The sequence below is a fragment of the Zingiber officinale genome, chromosome 1A (assembly GCF_018446385.1).
Source record: "Zingiber officinale cultivar Zhangliang chromosome 1A, Zo_v1.1, whole genome shotgun sequence".
NCBI classification, from domain to species: domain Eukaryota; kingdom Viridiplantae; phylum Streptophyta; class Magnoliopsida; order Zingiberales; family Zingiberaceae; genus Zingiber; species Zingiber officinale.
In genome coordinates, this window is record NC_055987.1 from 79,730,401 (window position 1) to 79,748,939 (window position 18,539).

Genomic DNA, 18,539 nt, shown 5'->3' on the forward strand with positions numbered 1-18,539 from the left:
TAGTTTTGGCAGCGGTATACGACCGATGTAATATTAGTTAATAACACCGGTTTTGTAGCAGTGGAAAACCGATGTAATATCATTATTTTTTAACAGCACAAATCTGATTTCCGAAACCGATAGTAACCAAAAAAATACCCAAATTACACAAATATTCTTCATTCAACAGTATCCATAAAATACACAAATATTCACAAATTACATAAATAATCTTTTTACAACAGTATCCATAAAATACACAAATATTCTTTTTACATCGAAAGCTAATAGATATCAGAATCAAGGTAGAACATTCTTTTAACAATAGATCAATGTAGAACCGCACTTCAAATGTAATCTAGCATGCATTCAGCCCACTCGAACCGCACTTCATCAATTTCAACTCTGGAGTACTTGAGATTTGTAAACTGTAAAAATATATAAATAATATATTAGTAAATCAAGACCAAAAATCATAGTTGAAAAAGCAGTAAGAGCATCAGGTAACAAGATGAGTAATTGGAATGCTTAAAAAGAAAAACATTCATCAATTATCTCAACCACAAATAAATAGAAAGAAGAATCATAGATGTAAGATACTGATATAGTCCAACACCGGCACAAATTCAAAGAAGAAATTACCTATCTTTGTAAGCTGAAGCCAAATTTGCATGGGCTTCAGGCATAGTTGGTTTGATATTCACAGCACGTATATAATCCTGAATTGCTTCAGTAACTCTACCAATCTCCTTAAATGTGTTCCCTCTATTGATAAGACCATCAGCAGCAGTCTGCGAAGAACTTCATTGTAACAGGCTATTGCTTCTGCATAATTTCCTTGGTGTAATACAAGAGAACTATCAATTTCCAACTAGGGGCAAAGACAGCAAAGAAGATGATAGACAAATTATATGACTTTCTTCCATTAAATGAGGCAATATGCAGTAACTCTCAAACTAGCAATGAAAAAGGCAGATATAATACTCTACCTGTTGCTTGTATATAATAGCCAAGTTGTTGAAGGACGCAGATATCCCTGTTTAATTGCTAAAGTTGCCTTATAGAATGATGCAGCAACACTCATCATGTTGCTGCATGAAGAGAAGTTTCATTAAGGAACAAAAATAAACTATTCGCACAGTTGTCATCAAACATTTCTAAAGCTTACCAATCCATGTATATGTTGCCAAGGCTTGACAATGCTTGTGGATGGTTAGGTTGTAAAGCAAAGCATGACTTGGGAAAAATTATTAAAATGAAGTTATTCAATAAGGAAAAAAACTTAAGAGAATAAAAATATCCAAATTAAAAAGTCACCCTATAATGTCCAGCGTCTTTGAGAGCATGTCCAGCGTCTTTGAGAGCATTCCCCTTTTAATGTGCAAGAAAGTCGATCATTAACTAACCTGGCTCACCATCGTGAAGGATACCATATTTTGACATATTAGACCATTATCAACTTACCAGATTATTGTAAGCTTCAATAAAGGTAGAATCACAGTTGATAGCTTGCTTGTAATGGAGAATTGCCATGTCAAGTTGACTTTGTTCATAATAGATGCCAGCAAGGTTTCCTACGTCCAGATATCCCCAATGCATAGTTGACATAATAAACTCTCTTCATAGCATAGTTTGTAACAAAGTTATTGTTAGTTAGATCCCTAGAGCCAATCATTTGATGATTGTATGGACTCATGTATATCATATTCTTAATAAAGGCATTGGTTTTTGGTTATTATGCTTATTTGTATTAGTGTCAGATAAAAGAAGTATAGTAACGTCCTTGAGTAGAACGTTCATACCTATATCAATCGATTAGTTGAATCGATAGTGAGATGATATAGGGAACACTACTCTAAATCATTCCTAGTCGAGTATTAACATTCAGGGACAATGTTAATGCAATAAGACTAGCATGTAGGTCAGCTCGATGACTTGATCTCACAAGTCATGGATATAGAGATATCAAGCTGACACATGGGTATGCATTAGAGAATGTATACTGAATGACCCGCCATGAGAAAGTATCATGGATCGTTATATGAGTGTCATATACTTTCTCATGTGGCTATTAGTATGACTATTAGTCCTTAGACCTGAAGTCACCATGGATCCCTACATAAGGAGTTATGTACTTTAGTTTCGTCAAACGTCACCCGTAATTGGGTGGACTATAAAGGCGATTACTGGGTATGTAACGAATTACGCAAAGGGATGTGAGTGATGTAGAAGGGATCTATCCCTCCCATATGACGGGAGCGACATCGCTATTCTTGATAGAGTGAGACCACTAAGCGCATGGCCATGCCCAAATGAGTCAACATTAGATGTTGAGCTCATTTGATCGAGTGAGTCTACTTGGAGTTCAAGATTTAGATTGATTGGAGGATGACACGGTCTATGCCTCACATTTATCAATCTAGATGTCTAGGATAGAAGGACAATGTCACATATTGTGAGGAGTCACAATTAGTAGTCACAAGGTGATGTCGGATCTCGACATTCTTGTAACTTGGGTAGTAATGATGTGTTGCTAGATACCGCTCATTACTTATGCTCCTAAATGGGTTTAGGGGCATTGCCAATGTTACAAGAACCTATAGGGTCACACATTAAGGGCAAATAGATGGAGACTAGGTTCATTTGATGAACCTAAATGATTAGGTTCATATGATGAACCAAATTGGATTAAGAGTAATCCAAAGTAGGATAATTGAGTTGGACTCAAGTTGGTTCATGTGTTAAGTGAGTCTAATTTGGACTTAGACTCATTTAATTAATTTAATTCAATGAATAGAGATTCATTAAATTAAAATTGGCTTGAACCAATGGTTAGATTAGATCAACCAAGGGATAGAAGTGGTCAAGTTTGACTTGACTTAAGTAGGAAGATGAAGAGTCATGTTTTTGACTTGACTTTGACTTGACCAATGCCACATCATCAAGGCCTCTTCATTTGGTCAAGTTTGACTTGACCAAATGCCACCTCATGGGAGTTACCAAGAGTTGTGACTCTTGATATTCCATGGGGGTTACAAGGTTTAATGTGGCCGGCCACTTTGAGTGTAAAAAATGAATGTTTTATTTTTTCATTCAAGGCTAATTGATTTCATCTTCTTCCTCTTGCTCACAATTCTTCTCTCCCTCTTCTCCTTCTTGCCGAGACCTTGCTTGAGTGCTAGCACACTCTAAGGTTTCTTCTCCATCTCTTGCTTGTGTGGATACAAATAGAGAAGTGTCTACTTTGACACTTTTGAGATCCGGCGAACCAAGGACAAGCGGGATTGCGAAGGGCTTCGCTACAAAGGTATAAATGGTTTATCCTTATGTAGATCTACTGTAGATTAAAGTTTTCAAACTCGTACTCATATTTTTGTTCGGTTTTACCTTGCACGAGATCCGTGGCTTGGGCGATTCGGGGTTTCCGCGACGCGAAAAGCGGTTTTCGCGGCCCGAAAAACCCAACAGTGGTATCAGAGCCACGTGCAAGGCTTGTACGAGTTTGTTTTTATTTTTATGAAAAATAAAACCTTCTGTGATTTTCTGTAAAAATTAGTTTTTTATGATTTTATGGGTAATTTTTCCGTAGAAGCGAAGCACAAGTGTCTCGGCACTTGTAGGCTTCGGCTACCGGAAAGATCTTTCAAAATCGGCTTCGTTTTGCCCCAAATCCTTTTGGGACAGCGAGCTTGGGTGCCATTAGATCGCAAAGGAGTAACTCACGATGGTTAGATCGTGGGTAGGGGTACTGCCCCTAACCCCGCAAGGGGATTTGCTCCGCGATTGCACTCGAAATCGCTAAAAACGAACCCGCCGGGAAGATTTTTCCGAAACGGCAATGTCTCGACCCAAATCGTTTTGGGACAGCGGGTTTAGGCACTGTTGGATCGCAAAGGAACCCTCGCGATGGTTAGATCGTGGGTAGGGGCGATGCCCCTGGGCCCCGCAAGGGGATCCGTTCCGCGATTGCGCCCGAAACCGCTAAACGTAACCGCCGGGAAATTTTATTCGTAAAATTGTAAAAATTAATTTTAAAATTATAGAAAATTATGAAAATATATAATTTTGAATTATATATATTAATTTGTGATAGTCATGGCCCAAAGCCCAATATGATTGGTTATGTTGTAATTCATAATACGGCCTGCGTGCCGTTATGTGTTTGCGAGTGTTGTATTATATTCGCGACCTGCGCGTCGTGCCTTCTCTTATTTTCTTGTTGTAAATTAGATTTAGACTCGAATGTAACTCGAGTTTCAAATTGTAATGTACAAATTGGAGCGGTGGAGGGTCCACACGAGACGGAGTTCCGAGGCGGGCACGAGCAACACAAGGTGGTCAAAGGGAGTAGCTTGAAGAAGCTGTTGACCCTAGGTTGACCAATCGATCTTCTCATTGGCTTGAGAAGATCGTAGTAGGGCCATGACTAAATCACAAATAGATTAATTAATTGCTTGTGTATGTGATGCATATTTAATAAGTAGTTAATTAATTAGTGCCTAACGATTAGATTAGATCTAAGTCGTGCACATGATGCACCCTTGCGATTAGATTAGATCTAAGTCGTGCACAAGATGCATCCTTCTCGATTAGATTAGATCTCAATCGACTCAACTCTAATGCCTAACCGTGCCGTGATACCTATCACTACCTCGATCACATGTATTGTTGAATCTGCCAAAGCAGAGCAATACATATTATCTTGGTAGGGTACGGAGGGACAATCTTGGTCCCGTCTATCAACGCATGGGTGAATACAAACTCAATTAGATTGAGTATTCATAGTTACTCGGTTGGATCGAGTCAACTATAGGCATTCTTCCAATAGTTGGAAAGATAGGTCAATATCACATCTATATTAACTCTCAGGCGTATTAGCCAAAGCTAACTCGAGTTCTAATATAAATGCGGATATTGATTCTATAAACAAGAGTTGCATAGAGATGTAATTGGTAATCGTTACCTACCGATCATACTAAGCCTTGGGCGTATTAGCCAAAGCTAACTCAAGGGTTAGTATGATGTGGATCTTGTCCCACAAGAATTATAGAATTCAGTGGGAGCATCATTTAATTAAAGGCCTAATTAAATGATTTTTCAAAGAATATGATATTTATTTCTGCAATTTTTCTGTTGTAGATAACCATGACGTCGAACACGAATTCCTTCTCCTCGCGATCCGTCCTTGAGAAGGACAAGCTCAACGGAGCGAATTTCTGGACTGGTACAGGAACTTGAGAATAGTTCTCACCCGTGAGCGTAAGTTGTACGTTCTGGAGCAGCCCATTCCGGAGGCTCCTTCTGCCAATGCCCCGCGAGCCGACAAAGATGCTTACAAGAAGCATCAAGACGACGCATTAGATATGTCCTGTCTAATGCTCGCGACCATGAACTCAGAGCTTCAGAAGCAACATGAGTTGATGGGCGCATACGATATGGTTGAGCATCTTCGCCAACTATATCAGGGACAAGCGAGGCATGAGAGATTTGAGATCTCTAAGGCACTGTTTCAGTGCAAGATGTCAGACGAGGCTCCTGTAGGTACTTATGTACTCAAGATGATTGGTTACATAGAGAACCTACAAAGACTGGGGTTCCCACTTAGCCAAGAGCTGGCCACTGACTTGATCTTGCAGTCCTTGCCGGATAGCTATAGTAAATTTGTTCTCAACTATAACATGAACGAGATTGACAAGCCACTGCCCGAGCTACTTAGTATATTACGAACTGCTGAGATTAACCTTAAGAAGGTTAAGCCCATTCTGATGGTCCAGAAGCACAAGGGCAAGGGCAAGCCCAAAGGTAAGGGAAAGTCCCAAACCAAGGGCAAAGGCAAGGCACTGAAGCCTAAAGGAGGGGTCGCCAAGGATGCTACCTGCTTCCACTGCGGTCAGACCGGGCACTGGAAGAGGAACTGCAAGGTATACTTGGAGGATCTTAAGAAGAAGCGAAGTGAGACTTCCACTTCAGGTATATATGTTATAGAAGTCAATCTATCTATTTTTACATCATGGGTATTAGATACTGGATGTGCTTCTCACATTTGTACTGATGCGCTGAGAAATAGCAGAGCATTGGCAAAGGGCGAGGTGGACCTACGAGTAGGCAATGGAGCACGGGTTGCTGCTGTAGGAACTTATCAGCTATCTCTGCCCTCTGGGCTTGTACTAGATTTAGATGATTGTTGTTATGTGCCTGTTCTTACTAAGAACATAGTTTCAGTTTCTTGTTTAGACAAGAAAGGATACTCTTTTATAATAAAAGACAAATGTTGTTCTGTATATTTAAATGATATGTTCTATTGTAGTGCACCTCTAATAAACGGACTCTATATTCTAGACCTCGAGAGCCCTATCTATAACATTAGTACCAAGAGGTTCAAGTCAAATGACATGAACCAAACCTACCTCTAGCACTGTCGCTTAGGTCATATAAATGACAAGCGCTTATCCCAGCTCCATAAGGATGGTTTGCTGGACTCATTTGATTTAGAATCATATGAGATATGCGAGTCATGCCTACGAGGCAAGATGACCAAAACCCCCTTTAGTGGGCATAGCGAGAGAGCAACTGATTTGTTAGGACTCATACATAGTGATGTATGTGGCCCTTTCAATGTTGCGGCTAGAGGCGGTTATAGGTACTTCATCACATTTACTGATGATTTCAGTAGATACGGTTATGTGTACTTGATGACACATAAGTCTGAATCCTTTGAAAAGTTCAAAGAATTCAAGAATGAAGTACAGAATCAGCTTGGCAAGAGTATTAAGGTACTTCGATCAGATCAAGGTGGTGAATACTTAAGTCATGAGTTTCGTGACTACTTAGCTGAGTGTGGGATTTTATCAAAACTCACTCCTCCTGGAACACCACAGTGGAATGGTGTATCCGAAAGGAGGAATCGTACCTTATTAGATATGGTACGATCTATGATGAGTCACACAGATCTTCCGACATATCTATGGGGATATGCTCTAGACACGGCAGCTTTCATACTCAACCGAGTTCCATCAAAGGCCGTGATAAAGACACCATATAGGATATGGACTGGGAGAGATGCCCAGGTGTCTTTCATGAGGATTTGGGGTTGTGAGGCTTACGTTAGACGTCAAGTCTCAGACAAATTAGGACCCAAATCCGACAAGTGTTATTTCATTGGATATCCCAAGGAAACTAAGGGATATTACTTCTACATTCCCAGTCAGCACAAGGTAGTTGTGGCAAAGACTGGGGTCTTTCTAGAAAGGGACTTTGTTTCTAGAAAGACTAGTGGGAGCATGTTCGATCTTGAAGAAGTTCAAGATGCGAACAATAGCACTGATGCCTCGATGGAAATTGAACTGGAACCACAAAGTGTTGTGGATGATGTTCCACAAGGAGTTGAGGAACAACAACCGGTTCAAGTAGACATACCTCTTCGCAGGTCTGATAGGGTACGTCGTCAGCCTGAGAGATATTCATTTCTCTTGTCTGACCATGATGACGTTATGCTCATAGAGGATGAGCCTACCACCTATCAAGAAGCTGTTATGAGACCAGATTCCGATAAATGGTTAGAGGCCATGAGATCCGAAATGGAGTCCATGTACACCAACCAAGTATGGACTTTGGTTGATCCACCTGAAGGGGTAAAACCCATTGGGTGTAAGTGGGTCTTTAAGAGAAAGACTGACATGGATGGACTTATTTATAAGAGTCGCTTGGTAGCTAAAGGTTTTAAGCAGATTCATGGTATTGACTATGATGAAACCTTTTCTCCAGTAGCGATGTTTAAGTCTATTCGGATCATGATTGCTATTGCAGCCTACCATGACTATGAGATATGGCAGATGGATGTCAAAACCGCGTTTCTGAATGGAAACCTGCTCGAGGATGTGTACATGACACAACCTGAGGGTTTTGTAGATCCACAGCATACTAGTAGAGTATGCAAGCTGCATAGGTCCATTTATGGACTAAAGCAAGCTTCTCGGAGCTGGAATCTTCGATTTGATGATGCGATCAAACAGTTTGGTTTCATCAAGAACGAAGATGAACCTTGTGTCTACAAGAAGGTTGTAGGGGATATAGTTGTCTTCCTCATATTGTATGTGGATGACATACTACTCATTGGGAAGGACATCCCTATGCTTCAGTCTGTCAAGACCTGGCTAGGGAGTTGCTTCTCAATGAAGGACTTAGGTGAGGCATCCCGCATTCTAGGGATACAGATCTATAGAGATAGATCTAAGAGATTACTTGGCCTAAGTCAGAGTACATATATTGACAAGGTACTCCTTCGGTTTGCCATGCAGAACTCCAAGAAGGGATTTCTGCCGATGTCACATGGCGTGAGTCTTTCGAAGACTCAAAGTCCCTCTTCTAGAGAGGAGAGAGACCGCATGGATCAGATCCCTTATGCCTCAGCCATAGGATCGATCATGTATGCCATGCTATGTACTCGACCTGATGTCTCGTATGCTTTGAGCATGACGAGCAGATACCAGTCAGATCCAGGTGAAAGTCACTGGATAGCGGTCAAGAATATTCTTAAGTACTTAAGAAGGACTAAAGAATATTTCTTGATATATGGAGGCAATGATGAGCTAACTGTAAAGGGTTACAGTGATGCTAGCTTCCAGACCGACTAGGATGACTATAGATCGCAGTCGGGGTTCGTATTTTGCATTAATGGTGGCGCTGTCAGCTGGAAGAGTTCGAAGCAGGATACAGTAGCTAATTCTACAATAGAAGCCGAGTACATAGCAAAGGAGGCAGTTTGGATCCGCAAGTTCATCACTGAACTTGGGGTGGTTCCCAGCATTGCTGACCCCATTGAGCTCTATTGTGACAACAATGGAGCTATAGCACAGGCGAAGGAACCTCGCTCACACCAGCGGACCAAGCATATACTACGGCGCTTCCATCTCATTCGAGAGATTATCGATAGAGGAGATGTGAAGATTTGCAGAGTACCTACAGAGGCTAACATCGCAGATCCGTTGACCAAGGCTTTGGCATAGAGGAAGCATGATGGTCACACTAGGTCTTTATGCCTTAGAGCCTATACTGATTGGCACTAGTGCTAGTGGGAGATTGTTAGTTAGAGCCCTAGAGCCAATCATTTGATGATTGTATGGACTCATGTATATCATATTCTTAATAAAGGCATTGGTTTTTGGTTATTATGCTTATTTGTATTAGTGTCAGATAAAAGAAGTATAGTAACGTCCTTGAGTAGAACGTTCATACCTATATCAATCGATTAGTTGAATCGATAGTGAGATGATATAGGGAACACTACTCTAAATCATTCCTAGTCGAGTATTAACATTCAGGGACAATGTTAATGCAATAAGACTAGCATGTAGGTCAGCTCGATGACTTGATCTCACAAGTCATGGATATAGAGATATCAAGCTGACACATGGGTATGCATTAGAGAATGTATACTGAATGACCCGCCATGAGAAAGTATCATGGATCGTTATATGAGTGTCATATACTTACTCATGTGGCTATTAGTATGACTATTAGTCCTTAGACCTGAAGTCACCATGGATCCCTACATAAGGAGTTATGTACTTTAGTTTCGTCAAACGTCACCCGTAACTGGGTGGACTATAAAGGCGATTACTGGGTATGTAACGAATTATGCAGAGGGATGTGAGTGATGTAGAAGGAATCTATCCCTCCCATATGACGGGAGCGACATCGCTATTCTTGATAGAGTGAGACCACTAAGCGCATGGCCATGCCCAAATGAGTCAACATTAGATGTTGAGCTCATTTGATCGAGTGAGTCTACTTGGGATTCAAGATTTAGATTGATTGGAGGATGACACGGTGTATGCCTCACATTTATCAATCTAGATGTCTAGGATAGAAGGACAATGTCACATATTGTGAGGAGTCACAATTAGTAGTCACAAGGTGATGTCGGATCTCGACATTCTTGTAACTTGGGTAGTAATGATGTGTTGCTAGATACCGCTCATTACTTATGCTCCTAAATGGGTTTAGGGGCATTGCCAACGTTACAAGAACCTATAGGGTCACACACTAAGGGCAAATAGATGGAGACTAGGTTCATTTGATGAACCTAAATGATTAGGTTCATATGATGAACCAAATTGGATTAAGAGTAATCCAAAGTAGGATAATTGAGTTGGACTCAAGTTGGTTCATGTGTTAAGTGAGTCTAATTTGGACTTAGACTCATTTAATTAATTTAATTCAATGAATAGAGATTCATTAAATTAAAATTGGCTTGAACCAATGGTTAGATTAGAACAACCAAGGGATAGAAGTGGTCAAGTTTGACTTGACTTAAGTAGGAAGATGAAGAGTAATGTTTTTGACTTGACTTTGACTTGACCAATGCCACATCATCAAGGCCTCTTCATTTGGTCAAGTTTGACTTGACCAAATGCCACCTCATGGGAGTTACCAAGAGTTGTGACTCTTGATATTCCATGGGGGTTACAAGGTTTAATGTGGCCGACCACTTTGAGTGTAAAAAAAAATGAATGTTTTATTTTTTCATTCAAGGCTAATTGATTTCATCTTCTTCCTCTTGCTCACAATTCTTCTCTCCCTCTTCTCCTTCTTGCCGAGACCTTGCTTGAGTGCTAGCACACTCTAAGGTTTCTTCTCCATCTCTTGCTTGTGTGGATACAAATAGAGAAGTGTCTATTTTGACACTTTTGAGATCCGGCGAACCAAGGACAAGCGGGATTGCGAAGGGCTTCGCTACAAAGGTATAAATGGTTTATCCTTATGTAGATCTACTGTAGATTAAAGTTTTTCAAACTCGTACTCGTATTTTCGTTCGGTTTTACCTTGCACGAGATCCGTGGCTTGGGCGATTCGGGGTTTCCGCGACGCGAAAAGCGATTTTCGCGGCCCGAAAAACCCAACAGTTATCCACAAAATCAAAAAGAGATTAACAGTCCAGTGGAAAAATATGAGTTATTGAATCACGTAGCATATTCCAGTGAAAGCATTCTGCAAGAGCAATGTTATGAAGAACCTGAAATAAATAGAAAATGATTAAGAGTTCACACAAACAAGAACTACACATTGTAAATAAACTTCTCTTCTTTTGTATGTAAGTCAACAACAAATCATCATGTACTTCAAAAATGAGTAAGATATTAGTTAAAATAGAAATAATTAGAGGAAAAAATAGACATGTTTCATATAGCAGCCAATTAATACATTTTGACATGGAGAAACAACATCAAACCCTTAGTTGCAACTATTAAGGAGACCTAAAGGGCCATATTTTTATTCATCTAATAGTCATTTGAATCAAATTTACAAATGTAATACTAATAATAAGTCTTTTACATCCAAAGCAATCTACACATACACTCAAAATATTAAATTTTAAAACTAACAAAGTCTTGTAACTTAAAAAGTAGATTAGATGGATCATCTTCGATCATTATATTGATTCACAAAAATCCAAGTACCTGTCACCTGCAAATATAATGTATATATTTGTATAAGTGAAATGAAACAATGTAAATACAAAATTAATAAAAATAATTCAAAATATTGTATATCATACCAAACGAGAAAAATACACAGTATCATTCCATATGCACCTAATAATAGTCTTCGCTTATTGTTAACTACAAACACCAAAGCAAACATCATTAGTAACAAAATAAATCAACAAACTTTATATGTTAATAAACATCAGTAATCAGTCCTCTCATTATCACTTAAACCAACTAGGGAAAATGCATACTACACAAACTTTATAGAGCTGAGCTTATTCACACTTCTTTAAACTATCAACCTTAACTTCAATTCTATTTGAAGTTTAATGGCTAGGCACATACACAAAGAAATTGGTAAACCTTTGAACCATATGTAGACTACTTTGACAAACATAAAAAAGCATGAATTACTGATATATGTACTTTATGAACTCTATCGAAAAAATAAATAAATAAAAAGAAAGCAACAAAAATAGTGTTTGTGCTTTAAAAACCCCAGTGAGAGTCTTGAAAATTTTTTACTACAACACAAGAGGATAAATTAGAATTTCCAAAAAGTTGTTTACAAGGTTGTCCCACAATAAATGAATTTAATGCTTGAAGATATAGAATATCTCATAATTGGTATACCCAACTTAATACGTATTGTTAAGATTACTACAAAATCATTCCATTACGTTGGCATTAGAAAACGCAATATGTAAGAAACTCTCAACTCCATTTATATACTCCTCAGTTTGTCTTGACAAAACCATCCACCTCTTATCCAAAATTGTAACGCCCGCCCTTCTTACCCAACCAAAGGCGGCGCTACGTTCTTATACTACTTACGTACATGCTTTAGTTATAACAGCGGAAGAATAAAAACTTTAAAGAATTTAATTTATTAAGCATAATATCACATATTCTGATTTGTTCAAATGTGCATATGTTGATTCTATAACTAATCATATTAATTTGTCCGGATCGTTCTTTGCCGAGCCACCACCACACACATCACTATCTGCTCCTCCTGTTGCTCCTCTAGCTCATCCAGCTTCTTTATCTGCGGTACAAGGAAAGTAAGCTATGAGCACTCATGGCTCAGTAAGTTCCTTTCCTACTCACTAAAACCGAATCATCGTATATTAATATCATGCATAGTATCATAAGCATATAACATACAAGAGTATCATATTCATATCATAATATCACATGACATTATATCTAATCATCAGGTAATTTAAAGCACATATGTAGGCAATGCATCATGAATTTGAAAACTTATACTTATAAATACTTGAAATTAATATCATCATTGAGGGGATCCCGGTTTGTACCACATACATCATGCGCGCGCTTCTTAAGTAGGTCCAAGGTAGCAAGTCTTGAACCCTACCATACATACATACTAGGCCCGAGTCTTACTCCATCGACCTAGGGCATTCAGAAGCCCATTACTGACGAGGCCCGAGTCTTATTCCATCGACCCCGGGGCGTTTACGAAGCCCACCCTTGGTACAAACCATACAAAATAACATATCATGCATAACTATCATATCATGTCCTTAACAATCTTTCATGCATTTCCTTTTTCGTTTCTTTTCATTATGTATAGCATTTCCTTATGCTATCACATATCATGGAATATTACATAATATAATTTCATTCCTTCATTATGTATAGCATTTCCTTATGCTATCACATATCATGGTATATTACATAACATAGTTTTATTTCTTCATTATGTATAGCATTTCCTTATGCTATCACATATCATGGCATATTACATAACATAGTTTTATTTCTTCATTATGTATAGCATTTCCTTATGCTATCACATATCATGGCATATTACATAACATAGCATTTCTTCATTATGTATAGCATTTCCTATGCTATCACATATCATGGCATTTACATAACATAAATTTCATTCTTTTCTCATTATGTATAACATTTCCTATGCTATCACATATCATGACATATAACATAATTTCATAGCATATCCTAGGTTTCTTTCCCTTTTTCTTTTATTTCCTTCATGGCCGAAACCTACTAGTCCTTAAGCTAGGTCTCTTAAGTGACTTAAAGCATGGAAAGCTTAAGTAAATATCATGGCAAAAGTTACTAAGAATATCATACATAAAATTGGATCATAAATAAGCTAGGACTCTTGTGATCTTACTTGTCTTATATCATGTACTCATTTTCTTCATTCCAATTAAACATGAGAGCATTAATCAACTTTCATATCATGACCCCACAAAGGTCTTGAACATATTAACATTTTGTTTAAGCTTTTCTAAGCTATCCATTTCATCATGGCCGAAAACCCTAAGAAAGAATTCATGAAGTTCTAACAATATTCAACGTACGAATCTTTTGAGATCTTTGTATTCTATCACATGAGCATGTTTATTTAAATTTAAGGGTCTTCCTAACCCTAAACCCTTCCTTGGCCGAAATATAGGAGTGGGTTTTCTTTTATTTTCAATTATCTTCTAAGCAAGAAAACTAATACATGATCCTTAACATTTCATAGGGAGGACCTCGTACTAGTTGGGTAAAACAATAATTTCCCTAGCCTCTTAAAAATATTTTTGGCTGAAATTCTATGGTTAAGTACTCCTTTGATCAAGCATCATATAGGTGTAAAAACATGAAGAAGATCCCTTTTCCATGGCATAGAAAATCTATCATGTAGTGTAGATTTAGTTAAACCTCACTAGATTTCGAAAGCTCTTCTTAACCGAATTTTCTCAAACTTGTTTCTAGGTTTTAAAATCCTCATAAAATCTGAAAAATATATAAAAAGCCTTGTACCACAGGTGAGGGGAAGCTTACCTTCTTCGCTTAAATTTCCTAGGTTTGAGAACTTGCTTGGGGACCTTTCTTCCTTGCTTGTTTGCTCGGCACCAATGGAGGAGAGGAGTGGCTAGGTCTTTTGGTGGAGAGGGGAGGAAGAAGAGGCTTCTTCCTCTTTGTGTTGCTCGGCAACAACAAGAAAGAAAGAAGAGGGAGGGAGTGAGAAGGAAGAGGAGCTTCCTTCCTCTTGTGTTGCTCGGCAACAAGAAGAAAAGAGAGGGAGAGGGAGGTCTCGGCACAAAGGGAGGAGAGGAGGATGAGTGGGTTGAGGATGAAGTTGAAGCCCCCCCTCCATGCCTATTTATACTAAAAGGAGGGGAAGGAACTTGACTTGATTCATCCTCCCTATTCATTTCTCCCCTTAAATGACAAGAATATTCTAGAGATATGCCTCTTGAGTTCTCTCTTTTCTTTCCCTTAATCTCTCTTTTTTTTTCTCCTTTAATTAAAATTCCTATCTCTCCTCTTACAATATTCTCTCCTATCCCACTTGGTTAATACATGCATGCATCCACAAGAGAACCAAGGTTCAAAACTTGGTTATGTATATTTTTATTTCTTTTTACTTCCTTTTTCTTTTAAGTAAAAAGAATCCTTTCTTATTCTTAACTACTTAATCCTTTCTCTCCTTATCAATAATTCTCCTATCCCCTTTGGTATCCTATACATGTTCCTTACAAGAGGTCCAAGGTTCAATCTCTCTTCTAACATTTTATTTTCTTTTGTACATAATAATTCGTATATTTCCCTATTATGCATTATGCATAAATATTTCATACATGTATTCATATTTCTTCCTTTTGTCTACATTAATTCCATACATTATAAATCATGCATAGATGATTTATATTCTCAACTTTATTTTCTTTCATAATCATCTAAATCCTTCCCATCGTAACATTCAACGTAGACTATCTACACATTCTTTTCATTACATTCGTACTCTCATTGCCCTTACTTTATCTAGGCTTTCTAGGGGTGTTACAAAAATGATTCTACAAAAATACTTATTCAAATAAGTTTAACATTATGAGAGAACCATAAATTTTAGAAAATATTCAAGTATGAACTAATAATTATTTTAATGATCTAAGATAGATAGTCAGCTGCATTATCATAATAAAATTATGCAAGAGAAAATAAATGTTCAGAAAATTAGGAGGACCTTGAACCTTAAAATAGTAAAGTTCATCACTAACAACAACAACACTCATTTGGAAGCTAATGAGTTAAAAATTGAGCTTTGTAGCAACATATGGCACCAAAGCCAACATTAATGGAAACATGTACATGTTATAGATGAAGTTGGCATTTGGCAATAGACAACTGCAAAAACTTACAAAGCCCTTAAAATTGTCAAACAATGTATTGATATTTTGCATGAGCACTGCAACATTATGTTAAAACTAAAAGAAATGAGATCCAACTGACATATCAAGCATTAAACCACATACTGCATTCTAAGTTGCTTAATACAACCATTTAAAATATATATATATATATATATATATATATATATATATATATATATATATATATATATATATATATATATATATATATATATATATATATATATATAGTAAATAACAATCATCAGAAAAGAATATCACTTGTCTACTCACCTAAAGAGATCTCTTCTGGCACTCCAAATTGCATCCTATTTGCCAGCTTCATCATATCTGTCACTGCATATCTGTCAAATATACATGAAATTTTAGTATGTGTACCTTCCAATATTAGACATGTAAAGGGAGTATTTACTTTTCCAAGTACTTTTGTGTGAAAATACAACCTTTCTTTCATTTTTCTCAACCGACGGCCACCTCTCTTCTTTTTGGGCTCAGAATCTGGAACTGGAAGAGGTTTTGGTTGCTTAGCAGGGGGTGGTTCTTGCCATTTTTCAATCTTTTTAAGGATTTCATCTCGCAAGTTTCTTCCAGCCTTTCCTGTTGGATCCCCTCTAGTAGAATCTACCCTTGCAGCTAGAGTTGATTTTGATGCCAATAGTCGGCAAGCATGAGTTCTAAGAGGAGGGGTGCTTTGGAAAATCTCAGCTTGCTCAAGATAACCTACACGGAATTGAGAGGTTGCAGTGGAAAATCCAGCAAGTGCCTTTTTCTTTGCCCCAAGAAGCTGAACATTACAAGCAGGCATTTTTGCTAATGCAGACAAACCACCAGCAATGCCCATAAGTTTAGCTGCAACTGCACTTCCAATAATTGCTTGAAGATTTGGTGCAATATAGCCCATTCTACTCTCAACAAAATCAAGCACTTTCTTTTTTGCAAGGGCTCTATCACATGCGTCAATTGTTTTATTCAAATTCTCTTTGGAAAGAGGCTTCCCTCTTGTGTTTTATTCAAATTCTAAGTAACAGATGACGTAAAAGGTTTTAATAACATGTACGAATTAAATTCTATTATTAGGTCTTCAAGCTACACAGGGATTAGGCATTCTAAGGAATTAACTGAAGTAAAGATTCATAAAGCAACAAGTACCCTAATTGTTAGAAAAAGAGGGAGAAACCGTAGAGAACACAAATGGTGGCTTCGGCACGGTGCTGAAAAGAGGTGAACTGAGGCCTTTGGAAAAGGGAATAATTGCCGTGTGTAGAAAGCCCTTTTTTATCTCTTCTGTTCTTGTAGGAAAAGAGAAAAGAATTGTAGCCAACGCTCGCTGCCTCCAATTTCGCTGTGGAGAGGGAAGTGATAGAGGATACAGGTAGCAGCGGTGGTAAAGATGGGCACGACGGCGGAGACGAGCCGTAGCCCTAAAGTCCGATTTCACTGCGGAGAGGGAAGCGGCAAAGGATACTGGTCGCAGTGGAGGCAGAGACGGGGCGTGACAGTGGTAGAGATGGGGCATGGCGGTGGCAGAGATGGGGCATGCGGAAAAGAGAACTTCGTCGTGCGAAAAAGAGGAGAACTGCAGCGGCGTGTGCGAAGAAGAGAACTGCAGCATCGTCAAAGAGGAGAAGGAAAGTCGTGCGGACATGAGAAGAGCAGGTGAAAAGAGGAGAAAGAGCGGTATGGGAAAGAAATGTGGTGAACAGAGGAGAAGGGGCGGTGTGAGAAAGAAATGCGGCGTGAGAAAGAAATGCGGTGAAAAGATGAGAAGGATAGGGTTTTAAGTATTGGTGGAAAAATTAAATTATTTTATTTTGGTTCATTAACACCTGGTTTTAAAAACCGCTGTTAAAATCGATGTCTATTAACGAAAAAAAATGCGCTCATAGACATCGCCTAAAAAACCGAAGTCTTGAGTGAAAATCTGCGCTCATAGACACTAGTTTTTGAAAAAACCGGTGTAAAATACTCAAAGACATCGGTTTTTGCTTAAAACCGTTGTTGTTCCACCGATGTCTATGAGGGTTTTTCTTGTAGTGATCTTTGGTTCAGGACTTCGTCCCTCTCATCAGGAAAGGGTTCTCCCCTAAGGGGGAAACCCTAGAGTTTCATCCACCGTCGTCCCTTAACGTTCCGTCCATCTCCAGAGCAAGGAGGAATCCCCAAGACATCGGAAATCTCGGCAAGCATCTCTTCTTCCCCTTCTTCTCACATCAAGGGTTGTAAGTATGTTTTACTTTATATTTTGGGATTGTTCTTCCCTCACAATGGAGTAGATCTCCTTTTCTATGGATGTAGGGAGTAGTTTTAGATAGGGTTTGATATAAGACTCATGTTTATGCCTTTACTTATTGGATGATTTTGCTTACTTTGTTTCTATTTGATATGCATGAGACTTGCTGAGATTATCTCTTCATATTAATCGATTGTGTAGGAATTGCTAATTTCGTAAAGAGAGAATCTTAGATCATACACCTGAGGGGCCCTAGTGACAAGGGTAACTCATTCACAGACATCTAGGATACTTCCTTGAAAGGAGAGGCAACTTCTCCATAAGGAAGTAAGAAACCAAACTAAATCCTTACCTCTATCCTTAATGATACCGATTGGATTTACATTCTTGTGATCTACCGAGGCACCCTAGTGACAGGGGTTAACCGTAACAGGATTTTACAGGGATCTTCTTCGTTTAGTGCTTAAGGATAGCAGCTGTAACTTCTAGCGAACGCATGTCGATTGACAATGAGGAAAAGATAGAACATGATACATCAGGTTCCACCACAACGAAACCAAAATCCTAGAATCCATTTCCCAAAGCTCAATTCCTTCCAAGATCGATTCTCTTATCTTTCTCTTACTTTCTTCAATCACT

General features: G+C 38.4%; 1 long non-coding RNA gene across 1 annotated transcript; it reads right to left on the reverse strand.

Annotated features, from left to right (window-relative positions):
* Positions 1-1,196: 1,196 nt before the first annotated feature.
* Positions 1,197-1,575, reverse strand: LOC122005769. The gene is made up of 3 exons (XR_006118536.1): positions 1,444-1,575; positions 1,297-1,350; positions 1,197-1,215 (listed from the first exon to the last, which is right to left on the reverse strand). It is a non-coding gene; the product is annotated as an uncharacterized LOC122005769 (long non-coding RNA).
* Positions 1,576-18,539: the final 16,964 nt, after the last annotated feature.